Source organism: Schistocerca piceifrons, chromosome 1, assembly GCF_021461385.2.
Source record: "Schistocerca piceifrons isolate TAMUIC-IGC-003096 chromosome 1, iqSchPice1.1, whole genome shotgun sequence".
NCBI lineage: Eukaryota > Metazoa > Arthropoda > Insecta > Orthoptera > Acrididae > Schistocerca > Schistocerca piceifrons.
In genome coordinates, this window is record NC_060138.1 from 519,743,347 (window position 1) to 519,760,760 (window position 17,414).

Below are 17,414 nucleotides of genomic sequence, written 5' to 3' on the forward strand. Positions count from 1 at the left end.
GGGAAAGATCACCTCTCCGCAGTAATGACTATCACAGAGACAATCAGAGAAACAGACAATATGGGAACCAAAATAATTATTATCAAGGGAGACAGAATAACTTCAGACGCAACGGTCCAGCGCGCAGTTACGATTCAGGGAGAAATTCTCCACCACGTGACCGACAAGAAAGATACTATCAAATCTACCGACATAACGACAGACCTGAATTCCATCAGAACTGGCGAGCTTCAAACAGGGCAGGGCCCTCTCGTCAAGGTGAATTTTTAGAAGTTCGGTCTCCTAATCCGAATAACGACGCGCGCCAACAAAGAAACAGACAATGACCCGCACAGCAGGCAGCCGCGTGCGCCCGCTCGCTCCGAGAAAAATAACATAAGATGCTAGCCTTGAGAAAAATTTTAGCATTCTTTACCGATGTATACAACATGATAATTGCTTTGAAGTTGAAACTCTGTGCACTAGGAAGAGTAAAAGATTGTACCACATTTCACATGTAAAACCATTTATTGAAAGATAATCTGCTTTTTAACTTAGTCTTTGGCATAAAATTTTTCGCTTCACATTACTAATATGCTTTGTCAGACTTAGAAACTGTTACCATGCAACAATGTTTGAAGTTAAATATCCAGCCAAGAACCAAGAGAAATTATTTAAACAGAAATTACGAATGCATTGTTATTGTGGACAGACGACACAGTGTTATTGTGTGTGTGCATTCTTGCTTGTTTGTTGCACGATTACGTAACGACTATAAAGCTCACATACTTAGAACATTTACCAGTACTGCTAATGAGATTTTAATGCAACATTTTGGTTTACTTGAAAATACATTCCGGATTTAAAGTACTTTCTGTGAGATACCAGATGAGACAATAGTTAGTTTATGTGACAGCTACACGATTTTATCACGACACTACTAATGAGTGACAATTTACAATGTTGATTTTGCGGTGTTCCTGTTTTATATCTGCACAGTTTTTCTGTATTATTCTGGAAAGTAAAACATGTTTTAGTAGTAACTTTTATGGTATAGCTACAAGGAGACAGCCTTTTCTGTAGCACAACAATACGTTACAGCACAGTACTTTCTTCATCACGGCAATAAGCGTAATAAGTATGATATCCATACGCAAAGCATTTCACTTTGTTTATCATGAGGTCAGTACATTGACTTCTGCAGAACTTAGCTTTCGGAGGACGATAACTACGACACTTCCACAGAGATTATGTTGCAACAAGACGCACATTTAGCGCTACAGGACACGTATTTGAGTGATCAATTTTGTACTAAAAACATTTATTTTCAAAGATATTTGAAACACAATGATACAAAGTTTTTCCGTGATACATTTCATTCCATTGCAATAATCTGTAGCACCTGAGGGTATAATTACATTAATCCTCAGGGGGGTACACGCTTGCTTTGTGTACCATGTGTTTGGCAAGCACAAGGAGCCCTAGCTAATATGGTATTTGCTTATACAACTTTACACATCGGTACCATATTTCTCTAACACACAATTACACAGCTATCTGATTATTTGACAGAGAAACAAACATTCTTTTTACTATGTCAGTGACACATGTTTACGCAATTACACAGTTGGATAACTTCACACTTATGAAATTGTATTTTGTCTGTACTTTGTGAAATGCTCATATTTTTTCGGAACCATTGTGATACTATGAGAGCTTTGAATGATGTATTTGGTATGGATTCATGATTTTTAAAGTACGTTTGAGGCAGATGACACTTTTGACATGAGCAGAGAATTTTTTTAATTATTGGAGGAAGCTATGACGATTTTGAGATTTGACTGAGGTGTTATGATATTTTTTACGACGACGATGTGTATTATGCTGCTGAGGTATGTTTATGATTACTAAGCTGGTGCTATATAAGGAATTTGGTTATGCTATGTATTTATTATGATGAAATATTGAAGTGTCGTCGCAAGGTTGACGTGTCGACGAATATAAATATGTGTAATAAGGTAAGGAGTAATGAATAGTGATTAGGGACTCTGACTTATGGAAAAGGATGTTGGAAACCAAGAATCGTACTTTAGAATTATGAAATGTGTGTACATGTGTGAATCATGTGTGAATGTATCACAATGCCACTGAAAATTTTTTTGGACACTGTTATATTCATAGGATTTTGTTCCTACACATTTGCAAAGTAAATTCTCGACCTGTGAAATTTTGTATATATGACTGTTACTGTAGCGGAAACTGCTGTCGTAAATATTTCCGTACGAAAGTTAAGTGACCACCTGCACATAATGCGTCGTGGGCACCCAGGTGTGTCAGACGCCTGGAGAACAAGCCATTAGTGTGAGTGCCTCGTCAGAAGCACAGGTAGAAAAAAAAAGAAAGGGAAGGCCATTGTCCGCGCTACTGACATCTCCTTGTTGAAAGCATACTGTGGAGCTCGTAATTTATGATATTTACTGAAATGCCTAATGAAACGATGAGAAACATTTGCTAGTTAAGAAAAATGCCATATGGCTTGCTTTATGTATTTATTTACACATTTTGTTTAATATCAAGTTTCTAGCTGCACTGCAGCATTGGTTAAAATAAAATTTTATAGATGTACTAATATAAATATTTTCTGTCTACAGATCGAGTATATAATAATTTTTTTCAAAAAAATGAGAGAGCACAAAGCGACATTTACCTTTACAGGAACTGCATTCATAATTTTCTTTTCAAGTACTTGGTAATTTCTTTTGTAGAATAAATTGAGATGCATCACTCTAATGTTAAGATGTGACATAGGTATTAGACATGGCCATTTTAGTGTAATATTTTTTCTGCTTGCGCTATGTCATGTTTAGGTATAAGTTGCTGCTGTTTGCCAGGCATAGTGTTATTGAATTTGACTTTTGCTCATTTATGCTGCTAGCTTTGCCAATTTGCATTTTTTGCATTGCTGTTTATAATAATTGTTTTACGTGCTGCTGCATTGCCTCGTCCCTTAGTTTAGCATCTGAGCTCAGTAGATTTAAGTTAGCTTAAGAGGGGGTAGACTATATGAGAAACTGACTATGGAGAATAGGTAAAGAATGCATTGCGAAGTTATATAAAAAGGATTTGGGCCCAAATGAGTATTGTACAATCAGAAATAATTATTTTGAAAGAAATATGAACAGAATACAGAAAGCATGCTTGGATAAGATTTTTTTTGGGGGAAGCAAAGGTTGAAATAAGACGAAAGATCTATAGAATGAAGTTTTGGGTTGGACTGCAGTACCAAATGTTACACTGAAAACGAACCCTGTCCTTTCCTATTGGTGTTATCCCACTATGTGTTTGTGTACCCTTGTGTAGTTGTTTTCTTCCTGTCTCTGTGTAGTTTCATAGAATTTTTCCCTCTTTTAATATTAAGCTACATTCACTATGATGAGGAATACTGTTATCATCAAATATAATTGGCATTAATAATATGTTATTTACTTTGTAAAGATATTAGACATTATTCATTCTGTTTAAATGCTTATGTGTGAAGTTGATGTTTCGAAAGTTATTCTGATCTTTTATGTACGTACTCATGTCATAATTCCTGTAACACTGATGTCTATGTTAGTGCGATTCTTTTGTAAAGCCTGTACTACAAATGTTATCTGTATTGTTATGTTCTTTAATGATGTATTTTGTACCTTTGTTATTGTATTCTTCTGTTATAAAATTGTAATTGTCACCAGTTCATGATATTATTAACTTGTAAGTTGCATTTCACTGCACACGTTTCTGTTGGTCCTAGTATATGGACAATATGTGAGAAGTTGGGACTGTTAGTGTTTGCACATGTGTTAATAATTCCGCAAGGGACTGGATAACAGCATTGCTGGTTCTAAGGAGATGTCAAACAAATTTTTTGTGAGTGCACAAGTGGTGGTTTATGGACTTGCTATATTATCCGCAAGACTCTGCAATGGTGATTGTGCACCTGCACAGTCACAACAGATGGCTGCTGGCTATCTCTACAAGGACTACAGTGGGTCTGCATCTATGATGGCCCACCAACGCCATTATTTCTACAAGGACTACAGTGGGTCTGCATCTATGACGACCCACCAACGCCATTATTTCTACAAGGACTACAGTGGGTCTGCATCTATGATGACCCACCAACGGCATTATTTCTACAAGGACTACAGTGGGTCTACATCTTTGATGATTCATCAATACCATTATTTCTACAAGGATTGCAGTGGGGTCTGCACCTCTGGTGGCCCACCAATACCGTAATCTCTACCAGGACTACAGTGGGTCTGCTCTGTGATGACCTACCTACCAATATTCATCAAAACTTCGACTGACTCTGCTGTGGGTTTACTCTGTTGTGGCCCATTACCTGTCTGCATGTCAAGAGTCAGCACTGTCTTTCCGTTGGAAGGACAACACTACTTCTTCAAGACTGCATGGAAATCCACTACTTCCGTGTGCATTTTCTTCTACTGCTCAGACTTTGAGAAAAACACTATTTTACTGTGATGAACAATGTGGACTGTCTTTATGGACTGTGAGAAATTTTTAGCTTTTGACCAACGTTGTATCAATAAGTGTGTGCATTTGATTTCTTTGTTATTGTAATTATGAAAAATTTTTTTCAAATCTGTATTGGCCACTGCCCAATCCAATTTGTAAAAATTTTTGTGGGGAGCATGGGGGCTATGTAAGTAGGCTGTTTAGGTTTTTTCATTGGTAACGCCACCTCTGTATGATAATCACTGGCTGTGCTGTGGGCAGTCTGTGTCTGCTTTGCATTGTTGTAATACTCGCCATTGTAGTGTTAGGCAGCTGGATGTGAACAGCGCGTAGCGTTGCGCAGTTGGAGGTGAGCCGCCAGCAGTGGTGAATGTGGGGAGAGAGATGGCGGAGATTTGTAATTTGTCATGAACTGATATATATATTAAGACTTGTGATGATATTAAGGTAAATACATTGTTTGTTCTCTATTAATATCTTTCATTTGCTAACTATCCCTATCAGTAGTTAGTGCCTTCCATAGTTTGAATCTTTTATTTAGCTGGCAGTAGTGGCGCTCGCTGTATTGCAGTAGCTTGAGCAGCGAAGATTTTTGTGAGGTAAGTGATTTGTGAGAGGTATAGTTTAATGTTAGTCAGGGCCATTCTTTTGCAGGGATCTTTGATAGTCAGATTGCGTTGCGCAAAAAATATTGTGTGTTAGTTTAAGCACAGTCGTGCATAAATAGTACAAAAGGGGAAGTTTCAATTTGTCGAACATCAGACATACAATCACCTACTTCATTTACTGCGGTGGCAAAACTACTTCCTTCTACATTAGTCTGGTGTTCTAGGATGGCATTGACAATGTACATCCGAGACTTCAGCTGCTTATAAAGCAACTGCATCTTTTTAAATCCGAAACGTACGTACTCCCCATCACACTTCCCACGTCAGTCAAAAATGGTTCAAATGGCTCTGAGCACTATGGGACTTAACATCTGAGGTCATCAGTCCCCTAGAACTTAGAACTACTTAAACCTAACTAACCTAAGGACATCACACACATCCATGCCCGAGGCAGAATTCGAACCTGCGACAGTAGCGGTCGCGCGGTTCCAGACTGAAGCGCCTATAACCGCTCGGCCACATCGGCCGGCTTCCTACTTCGGGGATGGGTGTGTGTGTTTGTCCTTAGGATAATTTAGGTTAAGTAGTATGTAAGCTTAGGGACTGATGACCTTAGCCGTTAAGTTCCATAGTATTTCACACACATTTGAACATTTTTTGAGCCTCTCGCTGCCAGTTCTGTAGTGGTGTGTGTATAACACAGTTTATTTAAAGAAAACAAAACACGCATGAAGCACTGACAGTGATAACCGTAATACAGGCTATCCATCGACAGAATACATTATCGAGTCCAGCCGGAGGGAATGTCAAGTTTATAAACCGTCCAACAGCAACAGTCGTAGTAAGAATTGTTTCATAGTAACAGACACATAGTAATCAGACTACATCAACGGCCCAGAAGATGGGTCGGCACAAATTCTCATGTTTCTTGTCCACCAAGATCCCTCGGCCTTATGCCTTTAGATTTCTGTCTGTGAGAACAATTAAAATGCCAACTGCACAAAGCAAAAGTAAAAGTGCTAGGCGCACTGATTGTAAATGGTGTTGTCGTCATAAAAGGAGGACAGGATGAACTAAGAAGAGTCACACATGGCATTGTCAAAAGAATTCGGAAGTTCATTGAAGTCGGTGATGTAATTGATAAAAATCAAATTGAACTTAGTTATTTGCCTTTGTTGAACACATTCTGTGAGTATTTATCTGGGTGACATTCTAACAGCTGTATCTCTGTAAAACAAAAATTGAACACATGTTATAAGAATGATTTATTGGAATTGGTCACTATTATCACTTAATAAAATATTTATTAAATCTCTTCAAACACACTGTATACACATGTATCTTTTTGCACATGAATAATTAAAATAATACGATGAAAATGCAAGAAGAGTTATCCCTTCTGGTGATATGATGTTGTGGATGGTGCAGAAATGATGATGATGACGTATCTGGCGAGTACCTCGACGTCAGCTCCACGTAAATGCTGTGTGAGTACGAGAGGAGGAAGGATGGGGAGATGAGGGGCAATAGAATAATAGAGACAAATAAATCACTACGTCTTTGACGGGCGGAGGAGAGGAATAATGTTGAGTTTTTAAGTAGGATGTAGAGGCTGGAACAGGAAAGAGCGAGGGTTTGTCAGGAGGTTGGTAGAGGTACCGGAGCACTGGTCGAAGGAAATTACAAGGTGGTTGAAAATATGGAAACACGTCAATGCGCATTTCATTGTCTGTTGAAGTTGCCTTCGTTGGGGGGGGGGGGGGGGGGGAGGAGGATATGTAGCATATGGAGGTGACAGAGGCTTGGGACGTGTTAGTAAAGAGGTGGCAAAAAGCAGGACTGGCCGTATTTATGGGGCTCTTTAGTTCTAGAGATGGCGCTGCTTTTCCCAAGGTTTCTAGTTCCAGCGAAAATCAACATCTATGATATAAAGTAAGCGGTAAACCTCTGCGCTCGTGTTGCTCGAAGTGCCGCAACCGTGAAAGTAGGCACTGTTCAATTGACAGGCGGTCAGAACAACTGCAAAAATTGAACTTCAGAACTTCTTGACAGCTGCGCTTTGCGTTATACCTGATAGTCCTGTAGTTGTTAAATCGTGTCACTGGTAAGACTTATTTTGATTACTGATTTTATCGGTTTGCAGGCAGTGCTCTTTATCTACCAAGGTGATACTCTGAAACACCTGCTGAAGCTTATGTCCGGCATCAGAAGACTGTACAGGAACAACAAAAGAAGCGACGACATTCGACATTCTTACCAAATTCTGTCAGGGCGAGTGTATCTCTACATGCAGGTATGAAGTATAGTCTCGGGTTAAATCCCAGATATAAAAATGCTTTTCCTTATATTCTGTGCTAAATCAGAAGCTTTTGACCCTATTCAGTTTTAAAGTTTAGTCTAAATACTGTATTCGTCGTACTGCGTATATTTCTTATTGCGGTACGCCACATTCTGGTTAGTTCTGATACCTGTAATACTTTGTATTTCACAGGTAGCTGTAGTGCCGGCGTACGCTGGTTGGGTCTCCATTCCGCTACTTGCCCGTTTTTTCTTCAACTCCGACGATGATTCGATTGAATCAAATCACCAGTTCCCTGTGCCTCTCTGGTTTCCTCGAAACATATATGTAACACCCACGTACGAAATATTGTATGGCATTCAGTCTTTCTGCATACTAGTAACAGCTCAGTCTGCGATTTGCATAGACGTTTTCTTCTTCCATGTAATGCTTATGGTTGCAGCTGAGCTACAAGTTCTGAACGAAAACATCTCAGTCATGCAGAAATTAAATGTGAAGATACAAGGATACGAAGACTGCAGATTTAAATTTTACGGAAACAATTACGAACTGACCTTTCCAAGAAATGCTCTTCCCATTAGTCCTATATATTCTCGGTCGGAAGGAGTCTCAGATAAGAAAATGTGTCATCATCTAGTGAAGAATATTCGGCATCATCAGGAGATCATCAGGTAAGCAGTTATTGATCAGAAGATATGTTAACTGTAGTTTCTCATTGCCTCGCCCTGATCACACTACTAGGTTAGTTTAGTCATAAAACTGAAGTATGTGAAATTATTCAACTAAGTTAGAACATTGACGCTGTCAAAAATTGTACAACAAATGTAATTTGGACTTCAGCTATAACTTGTAGTCACAGTTTACAGACGACGGAAGAAAATTAGCCAGAATTTACTGAGTTTTTCTTGCTTACTTGATGTTTGCCCACTAAATGACATGACCAAACCAAATGTCTGTCACACGAGTTGTAAATTTAAAAACCAAATGTCTGTCACACGAGTTGTAAATTTAAATTCTGATCTCCCATTCATAGATCCAATCACTGTAAATAACCTGAAAACAAGCCGATTATAAGCCACCTAGCTCGCAATTAGGTTTCTCACTCAGATTTTAACATGACCGTGACATCTAGTTACGCGATTTTCTTTAACATATGTTACAATAACTTATCAAAGTATTGCTTGAGCTTGATACTTTTGATGGGAGTGAAAACTTACTTGATTTCTTGCAAGAAGTGAGTCTGGAGTGCTCAGCAGAGTAGCAGAGTACTATTTAGTCAACAGAAGGCTTTCACTGTGTCCTAAAGGCAGACAACAGCAGCCATCTGGGATCCGTTCAGTCTTTCAGGGCCGAAAATGCAGTATCGTTTCTAAATTACAGGATACATCATTCTAAGCAACACATTATAATTTTAACGGAACCCGACCATCTTTCCTATTTTGATTAAAGGTTTCTTGCATTAACTATGGCCGCTACTCAATCTGGCATTATCAAGCTTACCGTTTTCCAACTACGACCTCTGACTATGATAACATCAGTTTTCCGTCTAGGAAGAGTATGTTAAGTCACTAAAGATGCCATGCCATTCAGTTCAGGAGCAAAATAATTCCTTTTTCTTGTCGGCTGTGCTATGTCTCCTCCATTAGAAATTTAACCTTCAAACATTTAATCTTTAAACGACATACTATCATATGATAGGGGGACACATTACACTGGGTGACCGTGACAGGACAATTATTTAATGTAGATTTGTGTACAATATTTTATTGTCATTACTTTGTTACAAATTTTTGTGTAGATTTCCTGTAGCTCAAAAAGGTGGACTATGGAGAAAAGAGGAAGAACCATTTAATTTTGAAAAATAATTACTGTAATAATAATTATAACTATAACTATGGACATAGCAGATTCTTCTAAGCAATTCTAATGGTTCACTGCACGGATTCATTCATTATTTGACTGTTTTAAAATTTTTATAAGAATTAATTTTAACAATAATGAAGTTGGTTAGCACAAGATGGCTGATTTTACATTGCATTCGTTTCAGAATGGTAATGTCTATGTGGAAGTTGATTTCAGCAATACTGTTATATGTGTCTTGATATCAAAATAAAGATACGTAGTTCTACTCACATGAATTCAGTCACATAACGATGTGGAAAAAATACGAAAGCCACTCAAAATGGGATTTGAAACACATAATGAGATATAATGTAATGCTGGCAAGCGAGTTCGCTGATCCAGCCATCGAAAACTTTGAAGCCTCAGCTCAGAAAATTGAATCGAAGGCTAAGATCAAGGAAATTAATTCAATCGCCAGCCCATAAGAGATCTGTTTAGCGTTTTCTGTCGTAAATTAGACACGTTAATCAAATCAAGTGTTGAATCAAACAAAATTCAGTTAAATGAAATTCTGACTACATATTATGAAAAATCATGTAAGCGAAGTGAATAGTTGATTGCGCTGCATGATATGTTGTCTAAACAAGAAACAATGTCCTCTGAGATCTTGATTATCTATAGCGAAAGAGTAGTTTCAGAAATGCCACATTTAGTACAACAATCTTCCACTGCAGTCTCGTCTCAAAAATGTGGTTCAGAGGAAATAGATAAAATCGAATTAAACTCATCTGCAAATTTATCGGGGTGGTAAGACAGTGTCACATCACAGATCAGTAGCGTACAGTAGCAGATATCCACTGTTGAGCAGACAGTACATGGCACGTTGCCGTCCGTTGTTACAATCAGTGGTGAAAATATTAGTCCTACGCCACATGGCAAAATGTATATAACAGGAACAAATCTTTCAGGTCTGTCAGCCAATTGTAGATCTTAGGGTAATGGCAGCTTCTTCTTTACTGTTAGTTTTACTAAATGATTCTTAGCTGAAAACAAATAATTTCAGGTAATAACAACTAGCATGATTAACAATAACAATCAATATAATGGCACTACTAAATACTCGCCCTCATGCACACCATCTCATTCTCGCGGCACATCAATCCCATGATGCAGCCACAGATGCAGCCGCCACACAATGCTCGGCATGCCAAACATAGTCCACCAAATTTTAATAGGAAGAAAAGACACAATAATAAACATCTTCCTGGTTCCTTTGTTAATGGCACAGGGCACTGTCAGAATACTGACAAGAGAAACAATTGGTGGAATCCCCATATGGGAAACCGAAATCTACCAGACGGGAACGATATTAAAATGCAAGAAGTTTCAGAACAAAACTATACAATTGATGCAAACTGTCTAACACAAAATCCCACAATAAACACTATCAAAAGGGTGTAAGAGCTCCACCCATTATGATAAACTGAACAAACTAATTGGTTACAGGATGGAGTTGCGGAAAATTAAATATATTGGTGGCGGAAGACTTCCAACATTAGAAGTCACCCAGATTCTTCCAAATGCCTTGACAAATACGACACAGGAGCGGATAGAGGTTCAGGGGACTCTCTTTCCCTTGTGTAGGAAACTGACCCTGAAAGGTGGAAATATCAGAAATGGCATGAGGATGCAAAAGGCAATAAAAAACATTGCCTTCAGAACTCCTAACATACATCCACAGCAAATGTGTTTTGTAACTGAAAAAGCATCATGATGATTTATCCACTGGACTAGCCTCCCATTGGAATCTCCGAGAGCGGACTGCCTAAGGGGAGACGACAATGAGAAAAAGATCGAATAACCAACGAAAGGGTCACGTCATACGAGTAGAGATGAGGAATATCAGAAGTTTAATCGTAGTAGGGAAGCTACAAAATCCGAAGAAGGAAATGCTATGACTCAATCTAGATATAGTGTGGGTATGTGAAGTGAAATGGTAAGAAGATACGGATTTGTGGTGAGACGAGAATAGGGTAATATCATTAGCAGCAGAAGGTGGTATAAAGGGAGTAGTATTTTTTGTGAATAGGAAGGTAGGATAGACAATGAGCTACTGTGAACAGTTCAGTGATAGTGTTGTTCTCATAAGAGTCAACAACAAACCAACACCAGTAACAATTGTCCAGGTAAACATGCCAATGTCGCAGGCAGAATATGAAGAGACAGAGGAAGTATGTTATGATACTGAACAGGTAATTCAGTACGTAAAGGGGGAAGAAGTCGTGGAGCATTGGAATGTGTCTGCAGGGAAACGACTGAAAGAAAGGGTTACGGGGGAATATGGGCTTGGTAGCTGAAGGTGACATTCATTGAACTATATGAAACAAAATAGCTACAACTTCTAAACTTTTTGCATTAGGACGTTCAAACTGCACGGTTGGCCCCAGGTCATGATGGGAATTAGTATGCGCATGCATGGTTTGGTTTAGTGAGGAAGTCCACTTTGATTTTGATGGCTTCGTGAATAAGCAAAACTGGCGCATTTGGGGTACTGAGAATCCACATAACCCTATCGAGAATTCTCTTCACCCTCATGGGGTTACTGCGTGGTGTGCAATGTCCCGTCACAGAATAATCAGTACATTATTCCTTCATGAAACGGCGACTACGGAATGGTAAGAGAAGGTTTTAGAAGATGCTTTCATCCAAAGTGATCCTGATTTCGACAAGACGTGGTTCATGCAAGACAGAGTTCGGCCCTATCGAAGCAGGAGAGGTCTGATGTCCTGGAGGAGCACTTCAGGAGACACATTCTGGCCCTAGGGTACCCAGAGGCAACTGGTATGGACCTCGATTGGTCGCCATATTCTCCGGACCAGAACATACGCGACTCCTTTTTGTGGGACTATATTAAAGCCAAGTTGTTCAGCAATAACCCCAAAACCACTGTGCAGCTGAAAACAGACATTCAGGAATTCATCAACAGCATCGATGTTGCGACACTTCAGCGGGTCATGCAGAATTTCGCTATTCGTCTGCGTCACATCATCGCCAATGATGGCAGGCATATTGAACATGTCATAACCAAAATCCGAATATCTGTAGTGACATTTACATGTTAAATAAAGTGTGTGCTCGCCGTAGTTCGTAGCTAATTTAAGTTTTTTTTTCGTATACTTCAATAGTTGTCACCCTGTAGCAATGAGAAAGCAGAAAGACTAATTGAGTTCTGCAATAAATTTCAGCTAGTAATACCGAATACTCTGTACACGAATCACAAGATGATGAGGTACAGGAAGATTTCACTTAAATTACATCATGGTCAGGCAGAGATTCTGAAGTAAGATCCTGGATTGTACGGCGTACCAAGGAGCAGATACATACAGATCAGAATTTAGTAGTGGTGAAAAGTAGGCTGAAGCTTAAGAGATTTCTCAGGAGGAATCAATGCGCAAGGAATTCGGATACGGAAGTACTAAAGAATGGAGAGATACGTTTGAAGATATCTGAATCTATGGGCACTGTGATAATGAATAGTGGGTAGTTCAGTTAGCGAGGAATGGACACTTCTAAAAAGAGGAAATTACAGGATGCTGGGGAGAAGAAACGTAGGTAGAAGAAAGATAACTGTTAAGGAACCATGGATAACAGAAGAAATTCTTCAGTTTATTGACGTAATAAGGAAGTACAAAAACGAGCCGGGAAATTCAGGAATACAGATAAAAAAGTCGCTTGTAAATGAAATAAATAGGTAGTGCAGGGAAGCTAAGGTGGCCTGGCTACATGAGAAATGTCCAGAAATCAAGAAAGAAATGACTGTCGGAAACACTGACTCAGCATATAGAAAATTTAAAAGAACTTTCGTCACGTTAAAAGCAAGCGCAATAACATTGAAAGCGCAATGGGAGGTCCACTCTTAAATGCAGTGGAGAGAGCAGATTGGTGGAAACAGGACACTGAGGGTCTCTATGAGGACTTACATGAAGGACGTAATGGAATGAGAAACGTGAGTCGACAGGGAAGAGATGGGGGATTCATTACTAAAACAAGGTTTAAAAGTGCTTCGGAAGACTTAAGATCAGGAAAAGCATAAGGGGTAGATAATACTCAATAAGGATTTCTAAAATTATCGGGGGAAATTGCAACAAAACAACTGTTAACGTTGATATGTAGAATGTATGAATCTGGCGGTGTACCATCTGACCTTCAGAGAACCGTTATGCACGTAATTGCGAAGACTGCAAGAACCGACAAGTGTGAGAATTATCGTACAATCAGCTTAACAGCTCATGCATCCACGTTGTTGACAAGAATAAGACACGGGAGAATGGAGAAGAAAACTGAGATTCTGTTACCTGACGATCAGTTTGGCTTTGCGAAAGGTAAAGCCACCAGAGATGCATTTCTGACGTTTCGGTTGATAATGGAAGCAAGACCAAAGAACATTAAGAAACGTTCATCAGATTTGTCAACATGAAAAAAGCGTTCAAAAATCTAGAATGCGGCAAGATGTTCGAAATTTTGAGAAAAATAGGGGTAAACTATAGGGAAAGATGGATAACGTACAATGTGTACAGGAGGCTAGAGGGAACAATGAGTGTGAAAGGCAAAGAACGAAGTGCTCGGATTAGAAGGGTGTAAGACAGAAATGTAACCTGTCCAATCTCCACATCAAAAAGCGATGACAGTAATAAAAGAAAGCTTTAGAAGTGAAACTGAACTCACTTGTGAAGGGATAGCAATGATAAAGCTCATTGATAACATTGTTATCCTCAGTGAAAATTAAGAAATATTACAGTATCTGCTGAATGGAATGAACAGCTGGATGACTACATAATATGGACTGAGAGTTAATTGAAGAAGGGCGAAAGTAATGAGAAGTATAAGAAATTAGAACTGTGAGAAACTTAACATCAGGACAGGTGATCATAAAGTAGATGACGTTAAGGAATTCTGCTACATAGGCCTCAAAATAATCCATGACAGCTGAAGGAAGAAGGAGATAAAAAGCAGATTTGCACTGGATCGAAGGGCATTCCTGGCAGAGAGAATTCTTCTAGTATCTAACATGAGCCTCATGATGAGGAAAAAATATCCGAGAACATACGTTTGTGGCACAGCATTGTAGGGTAGTATGAGACGTGGACAGTAGGAAAACCGGAAAAGAAGAGAAACGAAGTATTTGAGATGGTGCTACAAAAATGTGTGTGTGAAATCTTAGGGCACTTAACTGCTAATGTCATCAGTCCCTAAGCTTACACACTACTTAACCTAAATTATCCTAAGGACAATCATACACCCATGTCCGAGGGAGGACTCGAACCTCCGCCGGGACCAGCCGCACAGTCCATGACTGCAGATGGTGTTAGAGAAGAACGTTGAAAATCAGATGGGTTGATAAGATAAGTAATAACGAGGTTCTCTGTAGAATCGGCGAGGAAAGGAAAGTGTGGAAAACACTGCCACGAAGAAGAATGGGCTGACAAGACATCTGTTAAGAAATCAGAAAATAACTTCCATGGTACTACACGTAGCTCTAAAGGGTAAAAACTATAGAGAAGACATTTGTTACATCCAGCAAATAATTGAGGATGTAAGTTCCAAGTGTTACTATGAGTTGAAAAGGTTGGCACAGGAGTAAAATTTGTGGCTGACCACATCAAACCAGTCAGAAGACTGTGGGGATGGTTGAAAGGCGATGTCTACAAAGAAAAAGTAAACACAAGAGCCGATTTGACAGTTCGTATTACCAATAGTGTAGCACTCATGAAAGAATGCAAAGACAACCTCAGAAGAGCTACACTTGCTGTTATCAAAAGAAGTCAAAAGTGCATTGAAGTTGGTGGGGGAATTTTTGCAAATCAACTTTGAACGTCCTCATTTACCTTAGCTTTGAGTTTGATTGGGTTATGTACTGACAGCTGTATCTCTGCCCTCAATAAAAGTAGAATCATTTATATGGAATTTTGTACGTAATTCGTCTACACTACCACCTGCTAAAATATCTACTGTTCCTCCTGAAACACGCTGTATATGCATGTATGTGTAGTGTCTGTTCTTTCAGACATGTCCGAAAGAAAAGACACCACGAATCCGGGTTCGAACGTGGTCAGGCACAAATTTTCATCTGATGCTGTAGCTGTATTTTAATGCCCTGTGACAGGCAAGATATCCATCCTTTGATACTTAATTGATTAACTAGGTTGTCTGTTTCGAATCGTAGTGTCTGTTCTTTCCGACATGTCCGAAAGAACACACACACACACACACACACACACACACACACACACACACACACAAACCTACTCATTTTACTATATATAGTTGTAATTTTCCGAACAATTCATGTTTAATAAGTGACAGCTATTTGGAAAGTATGTGTTTGCGAGATGGTTTCTTTAGGCGTTAATTACAGCGTCTCTCATCGTTTACTTTGTGGGAAACCTGCTTCTTTGTGCCTTAGCCCATACAACAGCAATGAGTAAATGCTCACATTCTTGACACCTCACTGGACGTGCTACTGCAACTGTAGCCAAGATTCAAATCCTGCTGGAAAAGTATATTTCAAGTCAGATGTTTGCTGTTCCCCTACTGTCATTGAAAACAAACACAACGAAATTAAGTATAGGAATCCTACGATACCCTTGAGTTCTTCATACTGTGGTGCTGTTCAGATGAAAAACGTAGTTTTTCACAATTATCAGATGACAGATGGAGTTTAACAGGTTCCACTAATTATGACTGAATTATTAATTGTTGGTTCACAGGAGCTTTTATGCCGCTTATTGTAACTATTTCTTGAATGTTAGAGCTAGAAGAATAGAAACATCAGATTTTCACCATATGGAATATTCGAATTCATCTTAAGTTTTCACCTTTCGAACAACGGCAGAATATCCGTCAGAAAAGCTGATAACGAGAAGCCATGTTATTCCTGAATACGCTTTCAATGCTAAAGTAGTTTACAAATTCTACGCCTGTAGAAACCTGCTGGTTCTAACGATGTCATTAAACCAGTGAAGTTTGAAGAGAATTATCGTCTAAAATGAGTTTCCTTGGCGGTTGATCGATGAGGAAAGGGAAAGGTGAAATTTTAAGGGTATGTGATCAGAGGAACAAATGACTGAGACATGACTTCCCTATCAATCTCCTGGATAGTTTTGTTTCTCAAATCAATAGAATGTTTTATCATGCAGTAGCACACGTGATGTAGTTTTGTAGGTAGATTTTCTTGCACTGCGACCGAAAGGTGTCTCAATTGTTGGCAATTAGCGATAAGGCATCATAGCGCGTCACCAGCTACAGAACTGCATAGGAATGCTCAATGAGCAATCTGATGACATTCAAGCGAAATTGCAATAATAGTCACTCTGTTGATTTTTGTTGCTCCGAATTAGAGCGTGAAGTAGTGCTACACCAGGCTTCTGAACGTTGCCTGTTGAATGCAAATGTCGCATGATGGTTGAATGGTAATCCATCACTTATATTAGTAGTCGAAATTTCCTTAAAGTGGAAAATCATTCATGCCAGAACGATCTTTGTCAAAACAAGTATACCTTTTCTTCAAGTATTTTTCCCAAAATCACTCGCGCTACTCTCTCTGCATTTATCCCTCTATTATAACAAAAGTAATTAGGGTTGACCGAAGCGTCCAATCCCACCCGTCGGCTTTGATCCGTGACGTATGGCTGTTGTTGTGTGTGACGTCACGACGGCGCAGAATTTAGTTTGTGATAGTGGCGTGTTTGTAGGTGTCGTTTTGATGCAATCGATGGTGTTCTCTGGTGGTATGTTAGGTGATGTTTTTGGTTTAGTTTACGAGTGTGGCGTCGTATGTGAATTTCGCTAAACTGATTTTTTTATGTCTGTGGTAGGTATGGTTATGACTGACAGGGTCAACAGTTTTCGGTTGTCGGCTATGATGGGGGACAGTGCGTTGTCTCTAATAAAATTTCTTCAACTATTCGGATTTTTGGATGAAGTCGTGAAGTGTTCAGTATGTCGTGAAGAAATGAGGCTTATTTAAAGTTCCGGCGTCTCGGACCAAGGACGGCTGTATGGGGATATGTCGTAAGGATAACAGGTCAAGGGAAGTGTTCGGTCCCAATGTGTGGCTGTGAATGTTGGTATTGGTATCGGGATATGTTTTTGAGCTATATAGGCCA